This window comes from Mastigoproctus giganteus, chromosome 4, assembly GCF_048544385.1.
Source record: "Mastigoproctus giganteus isolate SK-2022 chromosome 4, ASM4854438v1, whole genome shotgun sequence".
Taxonomy (NCBI): domain Eukaryota; kingdom Metazoa; phylum Arthropoda; class Arachnida; order Uropygi; family Thelyphonidae; genus Mastigoproctus; species Mastigoproctus giganteus.
In genome coordinates, this window is record NC_143578.1 from 228,728,828 (window position 1) to 228,753,750 (window position 24,923).

A 24,923-nucleotide genomic window follows, 5' to 3' on the forward strand; every position below is an offset into this window, starting at 1 on the left:
TCATTGCTCATACTGCCACCGAGTACTTAGTCAGCTTTACTTTCAGAGGTGCTCCTCATCCGCCCTACAGCCCTGACCTTGCACACTGCGATTTATTTTTATTTATTTCCAAAGTTCAAGAAGGAGCTGCAAAGAAAACTTTTCGATTTTTTTTTTTTTTTGATTTGGTAGTTGTTGGCGCATCGGCTTCTGTGGCCATATTGCACCTCCCAAGGTTTTTGCAGTACTTTGATCCAAGCCCGAGGCGGGAATCGAACCCGCGACCTTTGGGTTGCCGGGCAGGTACTTTTACCCAAAAAAAAAAAAAAAAAAAAACTTTTCGAGCCGTCAGTAGAAGCTGTAAAGACATCAGAGGCAATTCTCAAACTCATGTTAAAAAATGGCTTCCACAATATGTTTGAAGAATGGAAGAAACGTTGGAGTAAGTGCATTTCATCAAATAGGAACTACTTTGATAATGACCACCAAAATATGAATGATTAATAAAGGTACGTTGTGGAAAAAAAATATTATCATTCTTTATTGAACAGTGTAGTACAGCCTGTAAGTTTCTAACTGCTGCCTCTACTGACCCAGCACTTCAGAATCGTAGTGAAAGAGTGCATTCTTGATTTGCTTTCTGGACAGAAATAGGAGTAGTGCCCTCACAAAACTATATCAGTGACATATTTTTTTCAGTTCTTATTCATCGCTGAAAAACTCCATCTACAACAAAACATCCATGATGGGAGCGTCAGAATAAAAAATAACCCTTAGTCACTAATGCGTTTAACATCTTTAATTGACCAAGAGGGGAATAAAGTGGAAGGATCATGATAAAAGCTCACAACATAGCACTGCTGCATAGTGCTATGATTTGAGACCCTGCTAATTCGAACCAAGCAGATAAAACATAATGCATACAGCAACGATGTTTTTTATTTATTTATCCAACAAAAGGGAAATACAGGATATGAATTTCTATTAGGTGTCTATTAGGTCTATAGCAGCTTGTGTTAGTGGCAGGTTTTCACGTTTGTGGGATGAAAATTCCGTAGTAACTCATACGAAAAAATGAAAATCACCACCTGAGACCGAAAACTACAGACTCGAGCGGAAAGTCATTACAAAGTTCTAAACTACGATGATAGAAATAAAACGCAAACCTTTCCAAATGAGGGACAACCGGTGAAGTCGCTATACATAGTCACGGAGTCGATGTGCAAGAATGCTTTGCAATTAGGCTGCCGGCTTCCTTAGTTTATGATTCACGAACTTTGTGATAGAAATACACGGAAAAATCTATGCTTCTCTTCTTCTTCTTCTTCAGTAAAAGAAAATAAAAATGATTCAGCGCTATCGCACAAAATAAAAAATAAAATTCATTATGAAAAAAGAAAAAACTGAATTCCAGTCTCCGTTACTGTTTACATAAAATAGGCAAATGAGCCGAAACCTGTAGGAGAGTTATAAAACAGAAAGTTAATGGAAAAAGTTAAAAACTGCAATGGAATTTGAATCTCTGAACAACCTATAGCCTCATATTTGTTATACACTGATGTAAGTCCGCGGAATTAGCACTGTGGTTATAATTACCATCCACACATGGAAAAGGCCCCGGTTCGAATCCCATAAATGACGCCAGGAAGTTTTTTTTTTACTCCGTGGTTATGACAATCAGTCTCAGGCATAGATAGCAAGGTTTTACCTCCGGAACCTCGGCTTTTTGTCCACCAAAACAGGCAAATCGACCAGAGAACACGAGCAATTTAAGGTCACAATACACGAGGCTTCATAAGTTCCCGTCTTCGGTGGCCCTAATATTACAGCTGTATACACTAATGTAAATGATTATGCATTTTAATAAGAAGAAAATAAATTACCGGTAAATAAAAAAAAATTTAGACATATTTATTGACAAATAATCACGGAAATACTCGTACAGGAATACACCAGGCCACTGTGAATACCTTTTCAATATTTGAAATTAATATTATGTAATAAGATAAAAAAATATATACCACCAGCAAACAAATATGGTTGTGATATTAGGTCTCCTATAACAGGTATTAATATTTTGTTGGCCCTCCACCAGCTTTAACTACCGCCTTGCACCTGTTTGGCATGGAGTGGATCAGATTCTTGAAGTAATCGCTGCTTACTTCATGGTACCAGACGTGAATAATGGTTTCCTGCTGTTCTTGTTATTGGGTTTTTAGGAGCATCGGCGACTAAGGCCATGTTGATCCGTGTATATTGACTGTAAATTGCGTGTGTTCTGGGGTAGATTTTCTGTTTTCTGGATGAAAAACCCGAGTTTCCAGGAGAAAAAAACCATGCTACCCCTCTCCTGAGACTAACTCAGCCATGTTGTGAAAAAAAAAAAAAAAAAAAAACCCATAAAAATGGTTTCTTGTAATGTTATCTTGTTTGATAGCTTTTTAGGTTTTGTTTTGGTTTGTTGTTGGGTTTTACGCGTATACGCGACTTAGACCATACTGTGCTGTATATACAGCACAGTATGGTCTAAGCAGAAAAATCCGAGTTTCTGGGAGAAAAAATCATGTTGCCCTCACCTGAAACCAAATAACTCAGTTGCCTTGTAAAAAGCCCCGTAAAAATTCCTCTCGTGCATTCATGGGATTCGAATTCATGTCTTTTCCAAGAGGTGTGAGGAGGACAGTGATTATACCAACTGTGCTACACGCGAGGGCCAGAAGAAACAGATTTAATGACTGAAACATTTAGATGTTTAGACATGACGTTGTTCAGAATATTAAATAGTATTTATCACAGTAAAACCTGCCTCGTACACTTCACTGAAAGGTTTGGTTCCCTAAAAGTAGCCCTTGTGGTCGCACTGTTGGTAGAATCGCCATCCTGCTCACACTGGGTGGAAAAGAGCTGAGTTATTAATAAATATTTAGCAAATATGCGACTTCGTGGACACCATAATGGTTGGTTAAAGTTGCTGTCTTCCAAATATCGTATGGAAAACACGTGGGATGCTGTGCCGTATAGGCAGACCCCCTTCCCTCAGACATTTTATTTTCTTTCAGGTTTCCAACAAGGTGGCCAAGTTATCGGTTTGTTCGTTTCATTTTTGTGCCAAGCAACTAAGGCTATGTATATTGTATTGGTAAAATGCGCGGAGCCTATGGTCAGTTTGCCTGTTTTGCTGGCAAACCAACAAAAAAAAAAAAAAAAAAACACATGCAACCACAGTCACCCGCGACCGATTAATTTCTTTACTGTATAAGAATAAGTACACAAAATGGCTTCCCGTCTTGAAGGGATTTGAACCCAGGCCTTTTCCAAAAAAGTGCGAAATGCCATTTTAGTATCGTAAACGACTGTGTCCAAACCCATAGTGTTAGTCTCGGGGGGAAAAAAGTTCTCCGGAAAATACAGATCAAGAACATGACAATGCCGGCGTGCGACCGTTTCGTTAAATAAGCATAATAGAGAAGCATCGGAAAATGTCATCTCATTCGGATTTGCCCTAGTCTACCGCTTGAAAGTTATAACTAAGTTCTGGAATGGTTCGGTGCGTCACAAAGTGGACGGAACCGACTTGGATGGACACGAACGTTTTAGGTTTCTTGGAACCAATCGTTGCCGTCAAAGTTGGGGTTTTAGAACACCAAAAACTCCGAGGTTAGCATACAAAATAGGTATGCAAACCCTTAGTCATAATTATGAGAGAATATTTGGATTCAGGGTAAGTCACTATGGCCTGGAGATGTGCAAATATCTTTCCATTTCACAAAGGTACTCTTTGATCCCAGTGAGTAATTAGAGACCTATAAGCTTCAGTTCTGTTCACGGGAAAATAATGGAGTCACTGGAACGCATGTTTACGTTCCTGTCTAAACAGGAACGCAATTATACTGCAGTCACAGCATGGATTTGTTAAGAAGCGGTGTTGACTGGCCAGTCTGAATCCATACTATGATGCAGTAACGAAGGAACTGACACTGTTGACACTGTTTCACATAAAAAAGGCACTGTACAAATTGTAGAAGTGTAGCATTAAGGACAAATTATTGTTATGAATAAAGGGAAAGTTCGGTGGGAGAACATAAAAAGTGGTTATCAATGAGCAGTGCTCTTCTTGGACTAATATTATTAAGGAGTCCAGCAATGAACCCTTCCTCCAGGATTCAATGCTCTTAATAATTCTTGGTGATCTGATTTAGGTGTATAAGGCCTTGAATGGGTTGAGCACGCTGAATTCTGATGGGATCTTCCACTTGTTCAGATTACGAACCTAAGGGGGCATAAATTCAAATTAAGAAAAGACAGATGTGGAATAAACTTACATCTGTCGTTGTGGAAGTTGATAGGTTAAATGAATTTAAGGAGGAACTGGACAGGCATTTGGAGGGAATGGTGTGTTTTTTTTTTTTTTTTTTTGGCTGATGCTGCTGTATAAGCTCATATACTTGCTTTCTTGCATCACATGCCACTACTACTATAATAGTAGTCCAAAAGGAATTTTAGAAAGGATGTGGATCTTTTGGAACAGGTGCAGAGAATAGCAACGAGATTAGTGAGGAGGAACAAAAGAGTACTCTTACCAAGAAAGACTTTAGTTCTGCAAATTTCAGCGTCTGGAAACTAGGAATCTGCAAGGAGATCTGATTGAGGTGCTTAAGGCTTTGAATGGATTGAGGAAACTAAACGTTGATGGCATCTTTACTGTAGCTCAGGCAACAGACATGAGGACGCATAAATTCAAACTGATGAAGGTTGATTGTAGGGTAGATGTGAAGAAATTTGGCTTTGGCCAGTGGGTGGTCAACTATTGGAACAAACTTCCATCTGGTGTGGTAGAAAATATATATAGTTTGAATAAATTTAAGGAAGAATTAGATAAATTATTCGAGATGGACAAGCAATGTGGAAAGCTTTTTTTTTTTTTTTTTTTTTGCTGATGCTGTGTAAGGTTGCTTCCTTACATCAATTTCCAGTACTAATACTTGACGGTCCAACAGCGCTTGAACGCTGTACAACTACTCGAAAGCTTTCAAGCGACAGTGTCAACCAAAACTATCATGAATTGTCTACACAGACACGAATTTTGTGCGAGAAGACTTATGGTGTGTGTGTGTTCTAATGAGTGCTCTCCATCTTATGGTCAGAAGAATGTTCACACTAGAAGATCGCACTTGGACTGACGAGGAACAGTGGCACGTGCCTTTCATGGATTAGCCCAGATAGTCTGCAGTCGGATTCTCATGGGCTCTTAGAGTGAACGTGAAAGAAGAACCCAAAGAAACCCTGTGTAAGTACAGGAACACATCAGTTCGGCGGAGGTGAATTGCTGGTATGGGGTGAGTTTAGTCTCTGTCCTTTTCAGACTTCCATATCATCAAGAATACAGCCAATGGTCCTTCCCTATGCTGCTGCAAGCGAAAAGCTTGGTGTGGACGACAACCCTCAACCCCATAAGGTATAGCTGCTCAACAATACGTCGGAAGATGAAGGAACTATCGTATGCATGTAGTGAGCTGGCTTCACCGAATCTGAAGTCCATCGAACAAGATCGCTCAAGAATGACGTACTGCTCAACTTCAAATAACATTTCCTTCTGGAAATAGCATTTACATAAGGGTGGTGACTGATTCTGCAAGTCATCCATATACCTAATTTTTTTCGATGCAGCGCGGTTGCAAAACACGTCCGGCGATTGTTAAAGTCGTTATCTGTGCACATGCTGACAACAGTGAAAGAAACCGTTCCAGTTCCTACAAACTTATACCACTTTGCTTCTGATTGTGTTTGAACCGGGCTCAGTTTAATGCTTGGCTTGGTTGTGAACTGTGTTAATATCTTGCGTAGCCAGATTTTCATGGTTGCACTGTTTTTTTATTAATCTTAACTACCGCGTTTTTGGTTTTCAAAATTATTATTATGGAAATATTTTAATGTTAAGGATAATTCTATTCAAAATTGTATACCTCATACAGGCTTTTCATTTGAAAGGTTTGTTTGAGTGGTTAAATTTGATTAAATTAAAGGGATTCTACCGTTTTTTTTTTTTTTTTTTTTTGCAGGCTCTCAGGCTTGGGCTACCTGAGAACGGGATTGCACTACTTCCCGTAGGTGCGGGATTTGTGCTATATGCACATACAGCGTTAAAAACTTCCACTTTTCTTTTACATACGTTTTCAGGCCAGGCGCGCTATGTAGAGTTTCTTTATACACCACGACAGGTTATCAAGGTGGAGATGGGCTTATGCCTAGGAGCCACCCCGTTTCAAGAACACACACACGTTAAATATATGTACAGAGAGCATATAAATATATGTAAATAGCTGTTGTATATAAATCTTGTATATTAATTGATGTATATACATCTTGATTGTACATTGCGTGTAATAAATGAGAAAAAAAATGAATAAATGAAATGATGTGTCATATTCTAATAAATCCACAATTACTGTTCACTCCGGAGTTACCTTGAACGCTTTCGACATATACTGATCGGGGGTTAGCCTCGCCCACATCACGAGGCACTTATGTCATATTTACACAAGCAAATTCCCTCGCAAGTAGCACGGTGGATATAATCACCATTCTCCCCACACCAGTGGAAAATACCCAAGTTCGAATCCCATCAATGACGGGAATAATTTTTATGGGCTTTTTGCACAACGAGCCTGAGTTAGTCGGTTGAGGGTTGCGTGATTGTTTTTTCCCGGAAAGTTCGGTTTATTCATTCAACACACGGCATGTTGATGAATACACACAATTTACAGACAAAATATACTGAAGCCTCATAGTCTTAGTTCCCTTGGTGCTTAACTCACACATACACTATCACAAACACCATTTGCACATACTGTGATATCTAATTGTTCAACCCAGTATAGCTGTGAATAGAAAACAAGTCGGTGCAGATACGTCGTTGCTCCTGTAGTCGCTGCTTAAGGAAGCTATTTTGAATAGTTGCTGTAATGTAGAGGTCGTCAATTGCTAAATTACTGTAATTCAGCAAGGAAGAATATTTGGACCAGGTTCATATAAACCTTTTTGCCAAATCTTTCTGAATCACTCTCTTTAATAAAATATTTAATCATGTTTGGTCAGTTTATGAGAAAATTCTGTCTACGGGAACAATTATTCTAGTTTGATTGGAAAATTATAGTGCTCTAATTTATTTGATCGCTACTGTACTTGTATACTGCTTGGCTTCACAGGAGAGAGAAGAAAAACCAGAAATCTCTACCCCAATACAAAAAAACGCAACAAAATAGAGACAGACGTAACATTGATGAAAATGCTGTCCATTTGTTACAGTGATGAAAATTAATTTTCTTAACTTGCCAACACTATTATGTGTTCATTTATCTAATACTGTATATATGTAACAGTCAATAGGTAAATGTAATTCATCAAAAATTCCTAGAAATTAAGTTCAAAAGCTACCGGTGGAAGGGGGAGAAAGAAGACCGATAATTCTATGGCTATCCCCCCACCCCTCCACGCGCCACACTCTACTAAAACACAGATCCATATTCACGATCAATGACCGAATCATCATTATATATATATTACTTGACAACCACACAGTTATAACTCCATGGTGGCTCAAACGATATCGCTTTGCTGGCCACCACTTCATGAAATCATGTCATTCATAGAACATAGTGGTAAATGAAGGACTTCTTACATGCCTCCTCCCCAACGCAAAATAATGACAAGTATTATTAAAATTGCTAAAATCGCACACAAAATCTAAACGGCCAATTAAAATAAATGGTTTTTGTTGTTGTTTTCGTTTTAGAGCAAATGGAAATCAAGAAAAAATATATATACAGTATAGTAAAAAATGCGATTTAGAAAAGTAGAAAGTAATTTCATAATTCTTGCATAATTTTTCATTTGAAGTTAGATATTTTAATACTTATTTTACTTTCAAATTTCATATGGACTAAATATCTAAAAAACTGAAATTTATTAAATTTAATATTTATTTAACTAAAAAAGTTTTTGCTAAAGTTTTGAAACATAAAGTTAAATCATTAATATAAAATTAAATTGAAACGTTAATATAAATATTAAATACTAATTGAATAAATATTTTCAAAAAAAAAGTTCAATATTTAATGATCGTAGTTTGAAAATAATAATAATCTTAATAAATCATAACGTTGATATCAGTAATTTTTATCTGAGTTGATATTAGTATTTTTTTAATAGTGTATAAATAAAAAATATATAATTTTATTTATACACTATTAAAAATTTATTTATACACTGTGAGGAAATAATGAAATAGTGTATAAATAAAAAAACGAAATATATATTTTTTATTTATACACTATTTCATTATTTCCTCACAGAAAAAAAAATATACGTGATTAAACAGACATATATTCTTCCTTTTCTCGCATTAAAAAAACATAAATAAAATATCTTTCTCAAACACAAGGGATACAGATCGAGTATTAATAAGTGATTAAGACCCCTGTAAACGGTGCTTATATTTTTCATTCATGGAAAAAATATCATGAAATTTTTAATTTTCAATTTCAATTGTAACATCAGAAGTTTTTTAATCCAAATCCTTTTTCCACATCATAAATTGTCGCATATTCTCAGACGTCATATTTCCCATGAGCATAGCCTAACCCGGATTGTCCCTAATATGTTATTTCCAAAACCTAAATGTTTGAATAGTGCTTACATGTAATATTATGATAAGAAGCTCTCTCTCTCTCTCTCTCTCTCTCTCTCTCTCTCTCTCTCTCTCTCACGTTAACTTATTATAAAAGAGCGAAAGATAAAATCAAGTTAAGCAAAACTGATCGATAAGAATATAAACCGCACGAAAAATACTGTGATGACATCTATTGGCAAAAGCTACAATTAAATGAACGATTATGTTGTAGCAATAAATTAAAAAAATAAATAAATATTCTGTTTTATACTCCAGAACGAGCACACGGTCAGAGGAGTTCACAAGACAGGAAGAATACAAGAAACAGCACCGAATTTAGTAGTCAAGGGGCATGAGGCCCGGTCACTCAAGACATGTGTACTTATTCACCCTCTAACCTGACCACTCGGCTACAACAATAAGTTTCCGTTTTGCTTCTCTGAATTTTGCCACAAACATTTTAACCTTAGTTTATTAAAATTATAAAAGCACAGTTCATAATAAATAAATAAATAATAATAGTTTGTGGCAAGGGCTCTTTCGTAACACATTTTAAAAGAACAATTATTGTGACATCCAAACTGCCTTTTCAATTAGTCAAGCTTTCATATAACAATGATGAATTTTAAATACTTTATCGTAAAAAATTTTCATTGGCATAAAAAATATATATATTAGAAATTGGTTTTAATATTAGTTAGCTCTTTAACGTAGTGTTGCATAAATTAACTATTTTATTAGGTCACTAAATACTTTGAATATTTTTTATTCGACAAAAATAATCCTGATTATCGATCTAACACAAGCCGATGTCTGAAACAACAACAAAAATAATAAATAAATAAATAAATAATAAATTAATAAACAAACATTTCACAACTAATTCAAGCGAATACTTTTAATATAGCTAATAGTAATTTTCGTTACCGTTCATAGATGGCAGCACATTCAAATGCACTACCACACGTTTAGACATTAAACATAAACCAAACTAAATAAATATGGTATTGAGTTCACTGTAATAAATCTAACGAAATAAATATGGTATTGAGTTCACTGTAATAAATCTAACGAAATAAATATCGTATTGAGTTCACTGTAATATGCACACAATATGAAAATTTCTTAGTTCCTTCCAAAATAATTTTATCGTCATTATTTTTACCTCATTAAAAATCAAAAATAGTACAGGGGCAGAAATTAAAATAGCAATCTTCTTATTAGTCTGCATCAATGGATTGGCGTAGCTACGCTCAACGGTATCGAAAGTCAATACAACCCTGGCAAGACTCTCGTTGGCCTCTCCATAGTAATAGTCTAGCCTGGGCCCCGTCTAGAGAGCCCCGGGACAGCTGATTCGCCTTCCCCCTCTCAATCCCACTGACTATACCAACGCAGGTTGTATGGGGTCCAGATGCATAAAAAGAAGCCCACAGTCGAAAAGATTATTTTATTTACATATTTTAACTTGTAATTATTAAATTTACATTTATTATTCATATTTATGGCATTACATGACTAAAACGAATAGGGTAAAAAAAAAAGTTCTTGCTTATATTCCCACACAACCAGAAGAGTTCACAATAAATCATGAATACAATTGTTAATCGTATTTAGCAGTCACGCGAGTTCGAACAGTCCACTCAAAAAGCATTTGCTATTGCACTGTGGCTCCTGACCACTCGGCTATGTCGTACATAGAACCTGTCAAGGCGAGATTCCAGGGGCTCACAACAGAAGAGATTTATAAGATACAAAGATATGTTAGTCTAAACAGGGCTACACTAATTACAACTGAACTTCACAAACTGACTGTAATCTGAGTCATACACAAGCGTTGTGTTGTTTCTCGAATACCTAATGCGAGTTTTCACTTTCCAGTAAAAATTCGTTTCACCGTTGATGCTGCTTAAGCAAAAGTCTTTTACTTTACCCTTGACAGTAGTTATGTCTTTAATTAAATTCCACATTAGCATACTGTGATCACTGCTACCCAGTGGGTCTTTTAACTGCACATTCTTAATGCATGAAGAATCGTTGCTGATAACCAGATCAATTTGTACAGAGGCAACAAGACCTCTTGTTGCCTCTGTACAAAACAGTCATCCAAGAAATTTAAAAAAGTCTTGCTGGTGTATGAGTGACCAAGCCACAAATTCCAGCCAATATCTGGAAAGTTGAAATCCCCCATTATAAGGTATCTTGATTTACTGGCTCACTCTATTTCTTTGTAATATAGTTGGTCGTACTCATCTTAGTCATTAGTCCTTAGCACACTCCTACTCTCATTTTCCCAGTACACATGTCATACCAAAATGACTGACATGTTCCATGATGACTCACAGCAGGGCTTGAAATCCCCCACACCTTGCTTTCCAGGTTGATGCATGTTCCAATAGAAGCAGTGAGAAAAACACTTTCACCTCTGTCTGCAGCTCTAGCAAATATTCTTGCACCCCTTCTATTCAAGTGTATCCCAACCCTGTAAAAACCGTTTCTTCTGTTAGCAAGCACAGACGACGTTGAGAAAACTCTACCCCATAAGCGTTGCACATTCTACCTGGGGCCGAATTGACCGACAAGGCTCCTTAACATGTACTCCCTCCTATCGTGTCTGGGCAAGATTGCAAGACACTCTCAAATTCAATCATAAATGGCGACTTTTTCCCAACATTGCCTTGTACTTGTTAAGTAAGTTTTCAGATCCCTACTCTTAATACCATTAGTGCCATCGTGTACAACAATATCACCTATTGTGCCCTAAAAAGATGATATCTGCTCTATAACGTCATCTACTTTTGTCCCTTGTGAACATAACTTGCTCCTATTCCATCTGTCCTTCTTGCACAATATATTTCCCGTACCCCTGACAACAGTCACGGACAATTTATTTGTTTTCTTAATTGTTGCTCCAACAATAGCAATTTTCTGAAAATCGATAAAATCAGCTGTCTTTCCATCACTCGATCGACTAAGAACCCCAGGAAAATTAATGCGATATTAACAGACCCACCAAGGAAATTGTGTTCGTGACAAGTGACATGTGCATACCGTACGTTTAATTATCTGCTAACGAGAAATTGCAAAAGGTCTCTAATTTTTTTTGCCAGTAAGTGTATTTGTGCTATCTATAAATTCTTTATTTACAGTTCGGATTGTGCAGTTTATTTGAATAAGCTGCATGATCAGGATAGATTCGAGATTAAATTTTAATCCTAATCTAGTCTGAAAATTGCATGTGTTCTGAGGTCGATTTTTTTTTTTTTTTTTTTTTTTTTTGATAGACGAAAAACCCGAGTTTCCGGGAGAAAAAGCCATGCTATCCTTGCCTGAGATTGACTAACTCAGCCACAATTTGAAAATGCGCCATAAAAGACTCAAACTGAGATCTTGGTTATACTCCAGAACGTGGGTACCACTTTGCGGGCGTGGCTTCTTTGGCTCGAATCCGTCCCGAATTAGTGGCGTAAACTAACCTAACCTTTTTTCACTAGCCAAAAATGAAAGTGTATTAAAACACCCACACTTATTTTGCTTGAATCAATCCCGAATTCGGCCATGCCCGCAACGCGATGACTCGGGTGTACCCATGTTCTGAAGTCATCCGAGATCTTTTTCAAACACCGTCCATCAAAATTTATGAAAACGTCAAATATGAAAATATTAAAACTGTACTGTAAGATCCATATAGGTTTGAAGTAGGGAAGCCAAGTTGACAGCGGCTTTTGCCAAGGCAATTAAGGCAATGATGCGTCAGTGAAAGAAATTAAATCTGCAAACTGTGTGCATCTATGATCGGTTTACCAGTTTTAAGAATGAAAAAACTGAATTTATTAGAGGGGAAAACTGTGGAGCCCTCACTCGAACCTTACTAACCCTGACGTGTGAAAAAAGGCCTATAAGCTTTTCGCTATCTAAATGGGGCTCGAAACAAGGTCTTTCGCCGTTTTGAAGCACAGCGACTGTAACAACTGTGCTAGCTATGGGGGGAGAGGAAAGAGAAGCTATGGCTTTATCTATAAGTATCAGTATGCCATATAATGCAAGGAAGCCACAGGCTTTGGCACCAATCAAAAGAGAGAGAGAAAAAAAGAGATAGATAAGAAAACACAAATTATGCATTGCCCTCCTCCTGTAGGCAACTATCCAGCTGACCTTTCAAACTGACAGCCTCAACTAACTGCAAAGACAACTTCATCCTGTAATCAACAACTCGCAGGCTAAAGTAAATCTTCCTACAATCTTCTCTAAACATCTTCCCCTGTAATTTCAATTTATGGCCCCTCGTTCTGGAATTCTTTGTAATACATTGCCCAATAAAATTAACAGAACACGTAGAAAACGCGGTGTATTTCCTGCGGCTTGCGATGAAGAGGGAGAAAATTTGGTATGGCGGTGTACTATAGAGTAAGAATGAAATCAGGAAACCGAGAAAAACTTTGGAAAGGTATAAGGACATTTGTAGGGACTGTCTAAGAATTACAAAAAGGAACAGAAGTCGATACAAGGTGCTCGAAAATATAGTCATGTGACAAAAGTACGACGTGTGACCCTTTTGGAGTGCGGTTGGCCGAGATTTTCTTTTCGTGCACGACAACGTCGAACGACGCTCCATATAAGAGTGACTATAAGATTCTGTGACACAAATCCCATTCTTCCACCAGCGCAGACCTCAGCTCACCAAGTAACAGAAGAGTTGCCTGTTGGCGTGCAATGCGACGCCTAAGCGCGTCCACACATGTTCGATTGGAATTAAGTCTGCGATTGTGCTGGCCATGGCAGTCGTCGGATATCTTCAGTTTCAAGATATTCCTCCCCCACTCGAGCTCTATGAGCAGTGGCGTTGCCGTGCATGAAAAGAAAATCTCGGCTAACCGCATGCCTAAAAGTCCTTTATAGGAAGCGAACGTATCTCCAAGATCTCTATCTTTATCTACAGTTTTTAATTCAATCTCACCAAGAGTATAATTTATTTTTGGACTGCTATTCCCCACGCATAAGACTTTGCATTACAACGTTAGCATTAGTTGATGTATATGATACAAGAAAGCAAGCTTATATAGCATCGGCCAAAAAAAAAAAACCTTCCCATTTCACCCATCCGGTCACTCCAAATGTTTGTCTAGTTCAGCCTTAAATTTATTTAAGCTATCAACTTCGACAACAAGAGATGGAAGTTTGTTCCAGCAATCAACTACCCGCTGGCTAAAGGCAAACTTCGCACATCTATTCTACAACTGTTTTTCCTCAATCTGAATCTATGCCCTCTCAGATTCTTAATCTGAGCGAGCAGAAGTATCCCATCAGTATTCAGCCTTGCTCAAACCATTCAAGACCTTGTACACTTCAATCAGATCACCTCACAGGTGCCTAGTCTCCAATGTTTCAACTTGCAGAACTTAAGCCTATCTTGGTAAGAGCACCCTTTGTTCTTCTCACCAATCTTGTTGCCCTTCTCTGTACTCGTTCTAGCAACTACAGATCCTTCCTAAAATGAGGTCTCCATTACAGACCTGTACGCAGTACTCATGGTGTGGCCTGACCATTGCCTTATACAAAGGGATAATCACCTCCATGTCTCTGCTAGCAAAATTCTTATATATCATTGACAAAACTCCATGACCTGCTCTGGCAGCCCATCTGCACTGCTCATAGAACTTCACATCTGACTGCACAATTACCCCCCCAAGTCTTTTTCATTCTCCACCTCCCTGAGTGTAGTACCACACAGTTGGTACGCTTCTCTTGAGCTACTGCTACCCATATGCAGTACTTTGCATTTGTCAATGTTAAACTTTAGTTGCCACTTCTCAGACCATCTCAACTGCCTAACTTTTCTAGATCCTGTTGCAGTAGCATAAGATCTTTACTATTTATCATTAATAACCCTGCCAACCTTTGTATCATCTGCAAACTTGGATATTAAGCCTGATATGCCTTCACCGATATTATTGATAAATACACAAAACAACAATAGGCCCAGCAGCGAACCCTGGGGTACTCCACTAATAACATTAATTCATGTAGAGCAGTGTCCATTTATTGCCACACTCTGCCATCTCCCACTCAACCATTCCTTTATCCATTGCAGCAACTTATCCTTAATGCCATACAGCTCCAATTTGTAAAGCAGTCGTCCATGTACAACAGTAACAAAAGCTTTAGACTGCACTGCCGTTCCTCAGGTATAAGACCTTGCATTTTGCTGCATTAAAACAGTAGCCACTTTGCTTACCATTCTGGCCAGAAAAGTGGAGGCTAGCTTTTAAATTGTAAGGCTGTTCCAGTTATTCTGAAGGAGCACTGCTTGGCACTGGTCATTAACGATCCCCCAATCATTACATTGTCTAGAATTTTCACTCACTGCCTTTATCCCTTCGTCGATGTCGTTTATGAAAATCAGAAACAGTGGAGCAAGAACGATCCTTGGGAGATTCCCCCCCCCCAATCTGAAGAATATCCATTAATTACAACCCTCTGCTTTCTGCCCTGCAGCCACCCTGTAATCCATCTTTGAGTATTTTAAGTTGTTGTTGTTAGACTAAGGCGCATTTAGGGCTAGAGCCTCAAGCTGCGAACAAATTTAGACTATGTATATAAAGTGCTTAGCATCATAATACACAGCCATTTCTGAATAAACAGAAAATTTTTAAGGTGGCATCGTTTTAGGTTATTTCTCATATTGTAAAACGATAACCTAAAACGATGCCACCTTAAAAATTTTCTGTTTATTCAGAAATGGCTGTGTATTATGATGCTAAGCACTTTATATACATAGTCTAAATTTGTTCGCAGCTTGAGGCTCTAGCCCTAAATGCGCCTTAGTCTAAATACATCATACACCATCAGGCATCTCTCATATTGTGGAGTTATACTTCATAACTGTTTTTGCCATCATTGCATCACTTGGGTACCTACCCACTCACTGACGAAGGGCCAAATAGCCCTGAAACAGTGCTGTCTGGGTGGTGGTACCTATCTGAGAATAAGTAACACTAGTCTTCTCCTTAGGTGAAGCGTTACTTATTCTAAGTAGTGCAATATCATGGCAACTCGTTGTGAAGGCATTCACAATATGAGATATAACCTAAAACGATGCCACCTTAAAAATTTTCTGTTTATTCAGAAATGGCTGTGTATTATGATGCTAAGCACTTTATATACATAGTTGTTGTTGTTATTATTATTACTAGCCATATAGTGCAAGGAAGTATGAGGCTTATGCTGCACCAGCTAAAAAAAATTTCTGAGTTACCCTGAGAAAGAGAGACAGTCAGAAGTAGAAGGGAATCACCAAGAAAGAGAAGGATGATGATATCCAGCTCAGGACCCTGGGTGTGCCAAGCTCATACTCACCAGGTGTGAGCCCCTGGAACACGTTCCAGCTTGTATAGTAACATAGTTGGCACGATCGCCCTCCTCCTCAACACCGAGTGGAAAAGACCTGAGCTTGAGTCCCCTCGATGGCGGGAGGAATTTTTATGGGCCTTTTTCACAACGTGGCTGAGTTAGTCGGTCTCGGGCCAGAATAACGTAATTTTTTTTTCTCCCTTAAATTCGGCTTTTTCGTCTAGCAAACAGAAAATCGACCTCAGAACATAAGTAATTTAGAGACAGTATGCACGGAGCAATATGGTCTTAGTCGCTGATGCTCCTAAAACGCTACTACAACAACAACAACCCTCCAGTCTAGTTATTACCTTCGCAGGCGAAGGTAATAACTAGACGGGAATCGTTGTCCTATTTGGTTCAGGCCTGTTTGAATATTTATTACTAAATATCACTTCGCACTGCAAAATTAATTTAGATGCAAGGTCATGTCCCACAATAGACACGCATTCTTCTAGGAGAAAAATCCATTTACGCACCGCACTAATACCACTTCTGCTGCTGCAACACTGAACTACCTTTCTGCCACCCCTCTATATCGAATGAAATCTTGTGCTCCGTTGCCATAGTTACCGTTAACAAATGGATCGCACTTTACACGAAAAATCCTGAAAAACACAGCACATTAACTAACACCTAAGTGTTAGTTAATGTGCTGTGTTTTGTGGCTATTAACTAACACCTAAGTGTTAGTTAATAGCCACACATGTTAGCTTAGTCATTTAAGTCACAACATAAATATACTGTATATAAAAAGAAACCCCTCAGATAATCAGGGTTATTGCTATCAGTTTTACACGTTGAAAAATATGAAAAGAAATATGATTCAACTTTCCATTTTACAACTATGACAATAATATAATATAATAATGTACAACATATAAAAATACATATTAATACCATATATTAAATATAATAAAAAATTTATAAAAAAAATAAAAATATATTTTTTATAAAGTATTTTTTATTTTATCGTGTAACGGATGCAGCACTGGCATCACAAATTTGTACGGATTTGGCTGTAAAATTTTCAGGGATAGGTAAAAATGATCACATGACCAGTAGATTCATATCACTCAGTGACGTCACAGAAAATATGGCTTCCTTTCGATGCCAATGGCCGTGAATATAAAGTACAACAATATCATATGAGTAGCCAAATAATAAAATAACTATAAGAAAATATAGCTGGGTACTGTCCATACAAAAAAATATGGGAAATAAAGTTTTTTGGTAAAACTGGCTTTTGGAAAGTTCACAACCTTTGTGTGTGTGTGAAAGAGATACATTAATAAAATTAATATTAGTATTGAAGTATTTAATATTTTTAAATCCTATATAAAAACATGAAACTAGTTCGCGAATTATATCAAAAACTCGTTGAATTAACTCAAAAATTACGTAAATAAAATATAAGACATTCACACATTAAAAAAAAAAAAAGCTATCGCTCACTTTAAGCAGTCAGCGATCTGGAACAGATAAGATAATTCCATTATACAGTATTTCCGGAATTATTCTGAGCGTGAAGATATAATTTTCATAGCACTTGAAGCGAAACTAGATTTAATAATTCTCCATTATGATTAATGCATTCCATCAGGCACTGGACATATTAACCGTGACTAAACTGCAAGTAATTCGCAGACGAATTTACTTTTTCATCTATTAACTTAGTACACGCAAAAAAAAAAAAAAAAAAAACCTGCGCTGCAGTTAAACTAATTGGTTAAAGAGTAATTACAACATACAGAAGTGAAGCTTACCTCATGATATTTTCGAAAGGCATTTTTTGTTCTTCTGAAAAACGTAAATCCATGATTAAAATATATAACAGCATACGTAATGCGCAAACTGTAGACCAAAGTGCCAAATTTTAGATCCTCCATTATTAATACTGCAGTTTTCGCTATTCAGTACATAATTGTCGACAAACACTTACACATTTAAGTAATTCGTAATCAAGCTATCATCACAATACATATAATTAAGTGATATCTTAAATATAAGTTAGTTAATCAGTTCTAATACTTTTGTACAGAAACAGTTAACGCCAAAGTACGAATTTGATACCATCCGACATGGTCGCTTAATCTCGAGTAGTGAAGTTGTCAAGTATCAATTTATTATTATGTTTTCTTCCTTTTTCAATATTATGTCATATCTATATTTTTTATTTCATTCAATCATTTAAAAAATATTTATATGTATTAACTGAGGCTTGTTTGGTTTTTGTAAATTTTTAAGAAGTTGAATTTCTGAATTCGTTTGCATTTCATCGTTCATTAATACGCATGTCTGGATAGTTATTTAAATAAACATGCAATTATTTTCCAGTATTTATCGCTAAATGCAAAATTCATTCGTTAGATTATTCATTTAAAATATTAAAAATATTATATTTAATCTAAAATATAATAATTATTAAAATTATTATTTTTAGATTATTCCTCTAAAAATACGCAAAACAATAGAGTGATTCATTTAGGGAAAAAAGTTGGATCAATTAATCACCCTATTCTTTTCTATTTTCAGAAATTACATTTTAAAATCATTTGATGTTTTTCTATAATGTACAGGTGTTTTGCTAGGAGGAATAAAGGAGTAATTGTTCCATTACATAAATCCTTGGTTAAGTTACAGCTTGAGCAATGAGTATGGGTTTGGTTATCTCTGTTTCACAAAAGATATGGATCTGCTGGAAAAGACTAAACGAAGAGGAACATAGTCATACCCCCCCTCCCCAGGGGCTCCATCTGGTGAGTATGGGCTTGGCACACTTAGGGTCCTGAGCTGGATATCATCATTCTTCTCTTTTTTGGTGATCCCTTCTATTTCTGACTCTCTCTCTCTCTCTCTCTCTCTCTCTTTCTCAGGGGTAATTCAGAAATTTTTTTTTTTTTTTTTTGGCTGGTGCAGCAAGAGCCTCAGGCTTCCTTGCACCATATGGCTAATAATAATAATAATAATTATTATTATTATTATATTATTATTATTATTGCTATAAAGAAGCTGTGTGGGTAAACGTTGATGTAATAATTGATTTCACCTGTGCAATAGGTTTCAAGATGGTTCCGAGCCAATTTGAAAAAGGGCTGGTGGTCTGGAATGGACTATCAATATAATAACACTTCATATAAATTAAAAACACATTTTAACAGTAACAGTACACCGTAAAATGATAAAACATTCTGTTCTGATCCTTGTTAATAATGATATAAGGCAGTACAAGTTTGTTGTTGTTGCTGGTGTGGAATTTTTAGGCACATCAGCGATATATTGCACCATTATATATTCTCTAAATTGCGTGTGTTCTGTGTTTGATGTGTCTGTTTGCTGAATGAACAACTTGAATTTCCAGGAGAAAAAAACCATGAAACCATCGCCCGAGACCGACTAACTCAATCCCATTTAAAAATAAAAAAAATAAATAAAATTTTTAAAAAAATCATAAGGTGGCTGAGTAAATTTTTTTTTATTAAAACATTGCACTTTTAATGAAAAATTTTCATTAAAAATTATAAAAATTTCCCTTGAAAATTATAATTACGAGATTTGAATCTAGACTTTTTTTCACCCCGTGTTGGGAGGATACTGCTACACTGTACTACGCGTGTGGGAACAAACAAGTTCGTGTTATTGAAAAAGCCTTATGTCAATATGCGAAGTGATTACTGAATACACATCCCGCAAAGACAAGATTTTACGATGTGCACTTTGTCCTCAACAGTGAATATATAACTAAGGAATATCGTGTTAAATTTTACTCTAAGCTTCAAGATTTATTTTGCAAACAAATATTAAGGCCAAGCCACTTTGAAAACCCATTGAAAACCAAGAATAATATTTAAATAAATAACTATGCGCCCTCAGCTGGGCTGCTAGGTAATGTGACTACAAACGAATCATATACTATATCTAGTTTTGTAAGGCATTAGTAAACACAGCCCTGTCCAGATTTGAGTTACTGTCCCTGTAACTTGCTGTATTTTTGCAGAAATTGAATGCAGTTCATGTAAAATCAGTTTCAAATATAAAATCGCGGCGTGGAACTAAGTAGGATATCTTGCTGTTGCAGAGGAGTTTAGCTGCTCCAGCAATTTACTACATATTGCGCAGCATATATATGTCTGTAATTGAGTGTGTTCTGTGGTCGATTTTTTGTTTGCTGGATAAAAAACCCCAGGTTTTTTTTAACCAGCCCTAAAAAAGTTGAAACTTTTTTGTTGAATTTTATTAATACAACACTATAGAAAAGAAAAGGAAAAAACAAATACAGAAATAAGTGAATATACGCTGCTCAAGAAAATTAACAGAACAAAATGTTTTTCATGAATATTTTATTGTGAACACTGTCGCCGAAGGCGAATGTTTGATATAATAGGCACCTCAACATTTAAATTTCGAGTATCCAATAGAAATCGATCTACCACCTTACAGACCCGCACATTATGCAATCATTCATTCATGCATGTAAAAACACGGGTTGCGAAGACATCACTTCACTCCCGTTTTTTGGATTGCTCAGTGGAATAACTACATCTCCAGTAATAAGGATGTCAAGCCATCATCGTTTAGTTGATTCTTTGAGATAGTGGGCCGTTGGATGACTTGAAGCCGGGCAATCGCAGGCAGAGGTGGCACGTTGTTTAAATGTGTCACGCGGTGTCGTCTCCGCACGATGCAAGCAGGTTGTCTGTGCGTGTAGCACGTGGTATCGTCACCGTTCTCTGCATACCGGGTGGAAATAGCCCGGGTTCGAATCCCGTCGATGACGTGAGGAACTTTTATGGGATTTTTTCACTCCCTAGCTGAGTTAGTCGGTCTCTAAGTCGATTGCTAAGAGACCAAATGACATGATATTGAACACAAACCCTAAATAGCACTCATAACGGCTTAGTAGTGTTTATGCTTCTTCACAGTGACACGTGGCGGATTTGTTCGTAAATCGCCTACTCAAGTAAAGCTATGTCCCTACGTAGTACAGTGGTAATAATTACCGTCCTCTTCATACCGGCTGGAAATGGCCTGGGTTCGAAACCCGCAAATAACAAGAAAATTTTTTATTGAATTTTCACTACTTGTCTGAGTTAGTTGGCCCCAGGAAATTCTGGTTTTCATCCAGCAAAACAGAAAGAATCCAGAGAACACATGCAACTTAAGGACATATTACGTATGGGCAGATGAGTTAGTTATTCGGTGGCAATAATATGACACTTTTTCTTTCAGGACCCTTCAGATGCTGTAGAACTGAATGAACTGTACCCATTTCTGCTTTGCAGATAATTAGTATTACTATTAGTACTAGTAATGGCAAATGATACAAGAAAGCAAACTTATAATACATCAGCCAAAAAAAAATAAATAAATAAAATAATAAAACTATCCACCTCACCCGTCTTTCCCTCCAAGAATTTGTCTACTCCTTCCTCGAATTTATTTAAATGACCCACTTCCAGAACAGCAGATGGAAGTGCGTTTCAACAATCAACCACCTGCTGGCTGAAGGACAACTTCCGCCCATCTATCCTGCAAAAATTTATGCTCATACGTGTAGTCTCAGCAGAGGAAGAATGCCATAAACTTTGAGCTCAATTCATTAAAAGCCTTAAAGACCAATCATATATCGCCGCAAGTGTGTAGTTTCCAGACAATGTAATTTACAGAACTGAAAATTTGCCTTTCTTGGTAAGAGAACCTTTTGTTCCCTTAACCCCTCTAATTGCCCTTCTCAGTACCCTTTCCATCAGATATTCATCCTAAAATAGGGCGCCAGATATGTTTACAGCCTAAACATTGCCGTGTACAATGGAATAAACCCCGTTATATCTTCTTGAAAAGTTACTCTATATCATTGATGAAACCTCATGAGCTTTCCTGACACACAGTCTGCATTGCTCAGAAAATTTCTTATCTGACTGCACAATTGCCCCAGATCATTTTAATTTTTCATTATGCTGAGTTTACCATGCAGTTGGGTATTTTAACGTAGGATTTTTGCTACCCATAAGCAGTATTGCTTTTGGGTAGCAGTTAAATTTAAATTTAGCAGTCAATGTTAAACTTCAAGTACCATTTCTCAGCCCATCGGGCTCATTTTCCTAGTTCTTGATGCGGTAGCTCACCCTGATTACTGTCATTAACCACCCTACCAACCTTTGTACCATCTGCACACTTAGACATTAAACCTGACAGACTGACAGACCTTCATGAATATTATTAATAAATACTGAAAACAATAACGGTCTAGGACTGAACCCTGGGGGTGTTCCACTGACAACATTAGTCCATGAAGAGCAATGCCCATTGATAATCACTCTCTATCCCCTCCCATTCAACCATCTCTTTATCCACAGCAGCAACTTACATTTGATGCCACATTGCTTCAGTTTCTACAGCAATCTTTTATGTGCTACAGTATAAAAAGCCTAACTGACATTCCATTGTATGATATAAAAATTATATTTTATATACAGTTCCTTTGTTAGTGCATCATAGTATCCTATCAGACTGGCAAGATGGCATCCTTAATAAATCCAAGCTAGAAATTATAGGAATGCAATTATACTGTTGTCACAGCAGTATAATCAACAAAACGCATGGCATCAGTTTCAGTAACATCACACTCTTATCACATGATCGGCAACTGCCGCCTAGCTCTTCATCGTGTGATAAGTTGCTGTCGCCTCGAATTGGTCTTCAATTTTGTTGCAGTAACCCTTGAATACGCCGGTGTACTGGGCGATTTTTTCTCAGTTAACGATTGTTCTCTGTGAGATTCCTACTTTTGCGCAGTATTTGTGTCGTGTATTAATATGCCCCATAATTGTTTGAATAGTCCAGATGACTTCTGTTACATATGTGGAGAAATCACGTTAGCTTCCTGAAATCGTCCCTTAACTCGAGCCATAAAAAAGGCCCACTTCTTGTACTTTGGGTGTAAAGCAGACGACCAGGACAAGAACTGGGATCCACACATATGCTACACTGCCTGTTCATGAAACTCAACGCGTGGGTAAATCGAATGGGATGTTTTATGCCTTTCGTAATGCCTATGATTGGAGGGAGCCAACAAATCACGTCACAGACTGTTACTTCAATATGGTTTCTCCTATTAGAAAAGGAATGACAATGAGGAAAAAAGAGACAGTGACATACTTAAATATACCATCTATATACCCGTGCGTCACGGTGAAGTACTACCTATTCCTGAATCACCCGACCATTTTTCTCTACACACCGATGAAGATGAAGACACTGAAGACTATCAACTTGATATACACGAAGAAGTACACTAGTCGTCTACGTCAAGGGATCCACTATTTTATCCAAACCTTCTAAACCACATACGATCACAGAAAGTAAGTTTAATGACCTCATCAAGGGTCTCGAATTGCCGAAGAATAAGACAAACTTTTTGGCCTCGAGGCTACAACAGTGGAATCTTCTAGATCATTCTGTGAAAGTGACATTTCGTACTCGAAATAACGACTATGATAAATTCTATCAAACAGAAGGTGAACTCACTGTTTGTAAGGATGTTGATAGTATAATGGCAACAGTGAATATGAGGCACGTTCCCGAAGAATGGCGACTATTTATAGACGCTACTAGGTTGAGCCTTAAGGCTGTATTATTACATAGTGGAAATATGTTGCCTTCAATGCCTCTTGCGTATGCTGTCCACAAAAAAGAAACATACGTAAACATGGAGAACTTCCTCTTAGATATACACTATACACATTTTATTAAGACTACAAAAGGGTTACACTCAGTACCGTTGCTTTCTCTGCGAGTGGGATAGTCGTGCCAAGGATATGCACTACGAGAAGAGGATTTGGTCTCTGCGAAAATCATTAACACCTGGAATAAAGAATGCAGCATTTGAATCTCTAGTAGATCCAAATAAAGTTTTGCTTCCAACACTCCACATCAAACTGGGGCTCATGAAAAATTTCACGAAAGCTTTGGAAGTGAACGGTCCTGCATTCACATACTTGCAAAAGAAATTCCCAAAACTTAGTACAGAGAAGAATTAAGGCAGTCGTTTGCACTGGTTCACAAATAAGGCAACTTTTCAGAGACGAACAGTTCGAATGTGCCCTTAGTGATAGTGAGACAATCAGCGTGGAAAGTCTTTCGAAATGTTTCGACTGGTTTTATAGGAAATGTTAAAGCCAGCAACTATAGGCAGTTTGTGGAAGATCTCATTTCTTCTGACGAAAAACTAGGTGAAACATGTCATTGAACGTCCATTTCTTGCACTCACACCTGGATTTTTTCTCGCCAAACTATTGTGCCGTCAGCGACGAACATGGTGAGCGGTTCCATTAGGACATCGCAGCAATGGAACAAAGATACAAAAGAAAATGTAGTGTCGCTATGTTAGCTGATTGTTATTGGTTGGTGAAAAGGGATGCTCCCTAAACTGAATACAAGAGAAAGGCGGAAAAGTCCTCTGTTTGATACAAGTATGTTTGTAGCCATATAAATAAGACATATCTTGTATAAATGTAAAAAAACCTAATTTATTCGAAAATAAGAGCGACTCTGCCATTTTAAGCAATGTTTCCATGTTTAGCACTTCCAAATCTATAAAGTAAACTAACTTTCATGAAATAATTGGATATGAACCAAAATTTGCTGTTCAGTGTAATTAGCAGATCCTATAAGCCCCTGGCCCTTGTATGTAGTGCACTTGGTTGAATCGTCGTCTTCCCCACATCAGTTGGAAAAGACCGAAGTTCGAGTCCTGTCGATGATGTGAACAATTTTTATGGACCTTTTTCAGTACGTGGCTAATTTAGTGGATCACTTGTGAGGGTGCTATTATTTTTTCTCTCGGAAACTTGAGTTCATCGTTGAGGAAACAGAAAATCGACCACAG